Source organism: Podarcis gaigeae (assembly GCF_964106915.1).
Source record: "Podarcis gaigeae genome assembly, chromosome: 2".
NCBI lineage: Eukaryota > Metazoa > Chordata > Lepidosauria > Squamata > Lacertidae > Podarcis > Podarcis gaigeae.
In genome coordinates, this window is record NC_139679.1 from 111,683,146 (window position 1) to 111,690,540 (window position 7,395).

The 7,395-nt window shown below is 45.3% G+C and overlaps 1 long non-coding RNA gene across 1 annotated transcript; it reads left to right on the plus strand.

Moving 5' to 3' along the window:
- Positions 1-562: 562 nt before the first annotated feature.
- Positions 563-5,851, plus strand: LOC310838136. Its single transcript, XR_014560715.1, has 4 exons — positions 563-675; positions 1,391-1,522; positions 3,749-4,066; positions 5,726-5,851. It is a non-coding gene; the product is annotated as an uncharacterized lncRNA (long non-coding RNA).
- Positions 5,852-7,395: the final 1,544 nt, after the last annotated feature.

Genomic DNA, 7,395 nt, shown 5'->3' on the forward strand with positions numbered 1-7,395 from the left:
TTCATCCAGGCAAGGAAGTGTTCCAGCCATGCAAATCCACTCTAGGAAGTTGCGAGGGAGCCCTTTGGCAAGGGATCTGGAGCCAACCCATTATCATAGACTCATAGATTTGTAGGGATCCCAAGGGTCATCTGGGCCAACCCCTGCAATGCAGGACTCTCAGCTAAAGCATCAATGGCAGGTGGCCATTGATTTCGTCCCATTGGGGAAGAAACGATCAAATTGAAAAATCAAGGTGAGATAGTAATTAATACGCTGGCAGGAAGACATGTCTTCACATGCTTTAGAAGAATCCTGTAGCTGTGATAGCAAGTGTCCTGGGAGACAGGGTTTTTCAATGATGCTTGCTTTGTTGTGGTGACTTTTGTGGTTTCCTGTATCTGTGATAGCGCAAATTGCTGAAGTGGTGGTTTTCAGTAGCAGGTATGCTGTGTCACGCAAGCCTTGCTGCGCCGTCTTAGAGATTTGCAGGCAACAGCTCTTGCATGTTTTCATCTGTTGAGCAATGTAGTTGGTTTTCCTGTGGGCTATTTTTGTGCATGAATAAAACGCAGCGCTGGCCCTCTGAGTCTACAGTTTGAGAACTGGTTCTTCTCTCGCAGGATCTCAGAGAAGTGGGAAGGTTTTGTCGGAGAGTCTCAGAAGTTTCGTGTGTGCCTATATTTCAGAAGGCAGGTGAGGAGATAACTGGCGGGAGGGAAAGGATTTGTAGATCTTTTGCTTTGCTGATTCAAATTATAATGGGAAATTGAATTATTCAGTAAGCATATGTTACTAAAAATGTCCTGGGCAGAGCTTAGAATCAAGTCATATTCTGCCAAATTTCTTGACAAGGTGCGGGGAGCGAAAACGGGTTGGTGGTGGTACCTTTATTTTGCTGGGTTTCCAGTTTCCATCTCTGTTACTTCTCCATGTACTGGAGATTTTGAGCATCTTGCTGGATCGCCCTAAGCAAAACTGAAGCTTCTGTACTTGCTAGGAAAGAAATGAAAGATAACTGGTTCTCAATTCTATTTTGGCAGTAAAAAACAAAAGAGAACATTTTCTTTCAATTATTAACAGCTATGCCTTTTTTTTAAAAAAAGCAATTTCCCAGAAAGCGAGTATTATGGGGGTGCTTCTTAAAAGATATCTTTGTAAGACACCAATTTTGCTGGCATTAATACATTCCAAACCACTGGCAATTCTCTGTCATCTATTTAAGTACCACCCAGATCTAGCCAGGATGGAAGTATAGAGACTCTCTCTCTCTCTCTCTCTCTCTCTCTCTCTCTCTCTCTCTCTCACACACACACACACACACACACACACACACACACACACACCACAAGCCGCTCTTGGTTCTCAATGTGTATTACAATAATCTTGTTTATGGTCTGAATTGTTCCAGATATTTTGATGGCTCCTGCATCACTGAAAAATCATGCCATGCTGCTCAGCAGGAGATATTCCTGTGGCTTTTCACTCACCTTGCTTGCTGCCCATTTCCTCTACTCAAATGCCTGTGGATATGAGCCAATGAGTGAGTATGAATATGAAATTAGAGTTTCAGAAACCAACAACAAAAGTCCTTTCCTAAAAACATAAGGTAAAGGTACCCCTGCCCGTATGGGCCAGTCGTGTCCGACTCTAGGGTTGTGCGCCCATCTCACTTAAGAGGCCGGGGGCCAGCGCTGTCTGGAGGCACTTCTGGGTCACGTGGCCAGCATGACGAAGCTGCTCTGGCGAGCCAGCACCAGCACAGCACATGGAAACGCCATTTACCTTCCCGCTACAAAGCGGTATCTATTTATCTACTTGCACTTAAGGGTGCTTTTGAACTGCTAGGTGGGCAGGAGCTGGGACCGAAAGATGGGAGCTCACCCCACCGCGGGGATTCAAACCGCCGACCATATGATCGGCAAGTCCTAGGCGCTGAGGTTTTACCCACAGCGCCACCCGCATCCCTTCCTAAAAACATAGGGAGCTGCTTTTTACAAGGTCAGACTAGCATTTTCTCAGGTTCTCTTGCAACAGAAATCAACCCCAAAGAAGCTGGTTGTTTCACTCTCCCTTTGCATGTGGGTTTTTGCAAACTGCCCTATGATTCTTGGATGAAGGGCGGTATAGAAATTTAAATAATAATAATAATTGCCTTCGGTCTTGCAACAGAGATGGACAAATCTGTCATTTTTGGTTTCTCGGTTTCTCATTATTCCAATCTTCGGTTCTCTCGTTCCAGATCAGTGTGCAATTTTGTTAAGTCTTCATGAAAATTCATCAGGTTTTGTGTTTGTATGCAAATATACACATTTCCCCCGATATACAGATTTTTGCAAGACCATTTAGCCAAAGGTAGTGCATTTTTGTACACTATATTGGGGAATATGTGCAGCTTTATTCCAGCTATACTCTTTTGTACACACTGCTTAGCTAGAGAGCTGCCTTGCAAATTTTAGAGAAGTGAGGTTTTTGAAGGAAGGCTGTGTTTCCATTCTCGTATCGTTTTGGGAAATGTGAATGACGTTGATTCACCTTTCAGTGTCAACTGAGTCAAATTTATTCTCCATCTCTGTCTAGCAATACTCTGAATTCTAACTGAAAGTAGTTCTCCAGGTTGTCAGGTGGCAGTAGAACAGAGAGTCTCTCCCATCTCTTGCTACTTGTTTCTTTTGAGATCCCAGAGATGGAACCTGAGTGTCTTCTGCATTTAACACCGATGATCTACAACTAAGCTTCTTGAGAATTCTAGAAATAAGCTTGACGACCCTTGGTGCAATCATGTCCCAGGAACAGCTGTGTTGCCACATCTAGGCTTCGGAGCACCACGCACACAACAAGGAGATTTATTTGGCTACCCTCTAAGGCTGTGCTGAATTTTTCTCCCACTTTGTGTACTCCGGAGTGTTCTTTCAGCGCTCATGCTTGCCCTGTCAATGGGCTTGTGTTTTTGAGGAAGCATAGAGCAGAAAGGCGGCAGGCCACAAAGAGATGCTTCTACAGCGGAAGGGAACAGTCACACAAGCATAGCCTGCAGCCACCTTGTAAGGAAAGCAGCTCTGCTAAAATGGAAGTATACAGTGATACCTCAGGTTACAGATGCTTCAGGTTACAGACGCTTCAGGTTACAGACTCTGCTAACCCAGAAATAGTACCTCAGGTTAAGAACTTTGCTTCAGGATGAGAACAGAAATTGTGTGGTGGCGGCAGCGGGAGGCCCCATTAGCTAAAGTGGTATCTCAGGTTAAGAACAGTTTCCGGTTAACAACAGACCTCTAGAACGAACTAACCAGAGGTACCACTGTAAAAGGATTTTTTGAAATAGGAAAAGCCTTCTAAATCAGGCCCAAGGGCCATCCTGTTCAGTTAGTGGGCAACCAGTTGCCTCGCAGAATGTGAGTGCAATAGCATTCTGCTCACTTGCAGTTACCAAAATCTGAATTGGAATACTGTTCCCAGGATTTGGGGCAGGGCAGGGCTGGGGGGGGGCAGTGCTTGTTAGCACATTTCAAAGTGTTGGCGCTGACCGTTAAAGCCCTAAATGGCCTCGGCCCAGTATACCTGAAGGAGGATCTCCACCCCCATCGTTCAGCCCAGACACTGAGGTCCAGCTCCAAGGGCTTTCTAGCCCTCATTGCAAGAAGCAAAGCTACAGGGAACCAGGCAGAGGGAAAATACCTGGGTACACTAGCTCAAACTGGAAGGAATATATGATACTGCTGGAGATAGTATTTGAAACTAAACTTCTTTCTGGTTCCATCCCTGACAGGTGGTGAGAACTGCCTTAATCGTACTTCAAAATCTGTGCAAAAAGGGGAGACAATAACAGTGAAATTTGCTAATGATTCAGTACCTCCAGAACCTTATTTCGACACCTGCATTTGGAACAACACAGCTTCCAAGTGGGACATTCTGTGCCAGTTTAGTGACGGAGTCTGCAAGCCATACCATACTTACTTCAAAGAGAATGTTTCCGTGACAACGGGAACTTTTCATATATACAACGTAAGCAAAGATGCTGGCAGGATCTATAAGCTTCTCACCATTTCTGGAAAATGTGTGGCCTGGATCAATGTCACTGTGTCAGGTAAGTTTTTACGTGCCGCATCTCTGCTATAAGAGGATGTGGAGTCTGTGTAGACTCTGCGGTGCTATAATTGTTTAAAAACAGTTGGAAGTCAAAAGCACTTGCTCATTTGTTGTAGATCCACAATCATTATATGGGGCAGGTGGGGCTGGATTAACCATTAAGCAAAATAAACAACGCTTAGGGGGAAAAGGAAAGGGGGCACCACATAAATTTTCCATTGCCAGATTTACCATGGACCATATGGTACAGATGAACCAGGTTTGACCAAAAAAAGGCTCCCACAATAAATGAAAAAGGAGACGAAGACGAAGAAAAAAAATAGAGATTAATGTTTTACATTTTTATGGTTTATTGTTATTTATATTTTGAATTAGATATCTACTATAGGGGCACCAAAAACTTTTAAGTACAGTGGTACCTCGGGTTACATACGCTTCAGGTTACAGACGCTTCAGGTTACAGACTCCGCTAACCCAGAAATAGTACCTCGGGTTAAGAACTTTGCTTCAGGATGAGAACAGAAATCGTGCTCTGGCGGCGCGGCAGCAGCAGGAGGCCCCATTAGCTAAAGTGGTGCTTCAGGTTAAGAACAGTTTCAGGTTAAGAACGGACCTCCGGAACAAATTAAGTACTTAACCCGAGGTACACTGGCGTTGATGTCTGATGGGAGCTGGAGTCCGACAACGTCTTGAGGGCACTGTGCCGGCTACAATGGGTGTAGCCAAGGGGGGCAGGGATCTAGGGGGCCCTAGATCAACTAAAACAATAGAAATACTTAACTGACCAATCACATCGGTTCTGCCCTGCTCCCCCTAACCAAGACCTACCCCTCTAACAAAAATCCTGGCTATGGCTATGCTGGCTACCCCTGATCTAAGGCATGCCCCAAACAGCCCATTGTTTCTAAGATGGAGCTCTAAACCTGGATGTTTGCACATTTGTTTTCAACTTTCCAGCACTGCAACTGTTTGGACCCAGACACTCACTGTTTAATTTCATCACTTCCTCTAAAGTTCTAGAGAGAAAGTGCAAGGGCTGCGTTCAGCTGGCTCTGCTTTTACCCACAAAAGAGGGAATTTGGGGCACGGAAATGTAAAAAAAGGAAACAAATGCTGCCTAGAAGTGAGGTGGAAAGGAGAAATATGCCAGTGAAATATTGTGGATTTCATGCTCTTTATTCAGCTCATAGTGGTGAGGAGGAATGAAAGTCCCCCCAAAGTATCTGCTTTATATACATTATTTACACAATGCGCTGCACGTGATTGGCTAATTCCGGGATTCTCCTGTAGGCCAATCAGGTTGTGGATTCACTTCCACCTGGAGCTGGATTGGATGGCTCCTGCGGACCAATCATACTGCTGCATTGTTCTAGGACCAATCAGACTGCTGCATTTTGGATCCTATTGTTCTAGGACCAATCAGACTGCTGCATTTTGGATCCTATTCAACTCAGTACATAACAGCTAGGGAAAGCAAAAGCGAAGGGGAAACACATAGGCAAACCTTGGTGCTTCTCCAGCCTTCTGATAAACACCTCCTTATTTATGGATGCTGCTTTTGGTTAATATGGAGCCACACCCGGATAATGAGTTCACTATTAATATATGTAGGAGAAATAACCTACTGAACCCCACTTTTCTTTTTCTTTCCCTGCAGGTGGTGTGTCCTGGATGTACTCCCACATTGTGATTACAGTGTTAGCAGTCTTCTTCTTATTATTATTTTAAATGTTGTTGAATTTTTCTCGTCTTATCTTACTTTATAATAAAATTGCAAAATGTCGACACTCTGTTTTCATTGGGGACTTTTCATAGATAGATATAGATAGATATAGGTATAGGTATTGTAATGGTTATGGGTGGGTTACTCGTGCGTAAATTGCCCCCAGTTCAGTTAGAACGTTTGCTCAATCATTTTTAGGGTCGGAGCTCGCCCTCCGTGACCTGTTAGTCACTTGCAGAATCCGTCAGTGGGCGTTTCTTGAACCTCTTCCAGCATAAAAGCTGTTTGACCCCAAGTCTCCTCCTATGTTCCCTGCGCAGAACGCGTCTGCGCAAGTAAGGGGACGGCAAGGGCGTGCCAGCGCTCTCTCCGCTGGTTTCGGTTGAAGGGTCTTGGAGCCCTGACACCGATTCCTCCATCTCCCTCTCCTCTCTATTGGTGTCACGCTGAAATCCTCCCCCCCGACTGGTTCCCTCTCCGGCATCGCTCTGGAGCCCTGCCTCCGCTTTTCACTCTGATGTCAGTTCCCTGACAGATATAGATATAGATTTTGCAATGCCAGACATCATCATCATCATCATTTATTATTTCTACCCCGCCCATCTGGCTGGGTTTCCCCAGCCACTCTGGGAGGCTTCCAACCGAATATTAAAAATGCGATAAAAAATCAAACATTAAAAACTTCCCTAAACAGGGCTGCCTTCAGATGTCTTCTAAAAGTCAGGTAGTTGTTTATTTCCTTGACATCTGCTGGGAAGGCGTTCCACAGAGCGGGTGCCACTACCAAGAAGGCCCTCTGCCTGGTTGATTACTCTGTCGATTTAGAGTAGCTTGTGCTAGTGCACATTTGGAAAAAAGGTTTTGCAAAAACTAAAAAGCCATCATGAGATGCAGAGCTCAAAGCTATGTGAGCATCTTGCTCCATTGCAAGCAACACTGCCACCGGCTGCTCCTGTGTTAGGAATTCTGGGTTGCCTATGAATGCATAAGAATATGGCTCTTTCCTTCAATGGTAGGTTTCCTTAGACATTTTCGATCTAACATATACAGTAACCACAGAAATGCATGCAGTTGAGAAAAGAAGATCTTGTGGCCAACAAGGCATCAAAATTGAAGAAGTTGGGGTGTTAGAGGAGGGTGAATACTTCTGGTGAGGGACACCTTGGGCTCCTTCTGAGGTGATTTGTCCACCTTTGATCCCACCCTGCACCCAGCTCTCTAAAAGAGAGCCAGGTGGCGCTGTGGTCTAAACCACTGAGCCTCTTGGGCTTGCCGATCAGAAGGTCGGTGGTTTGAATCCCTGTGACAGGGTGAGCTCCTGTTGCTCTGCCCCAGCTCCTGCCAACCTAGCAGGTTGAAAGGATACCAGCTCAAGTAGATAAATAGGCACCACTGCAGCGGGAAGGTAAACAGCGTTTCCATGCACTCTGGTTTCCGTCAAGGTGTTCCGTTGCACCAGAAGCGGTTTAGTCATGCTGGTCACATGACCCGGAAAGCTGTCTGCGGACAAACACCAGCTCCCTTGGCGTGATGAGTGCCACAACCCCACAGTCCCCTTTTACTGGACTTTACCATCCAGGGGTCCTTTTTTGTTTTACTCAGCT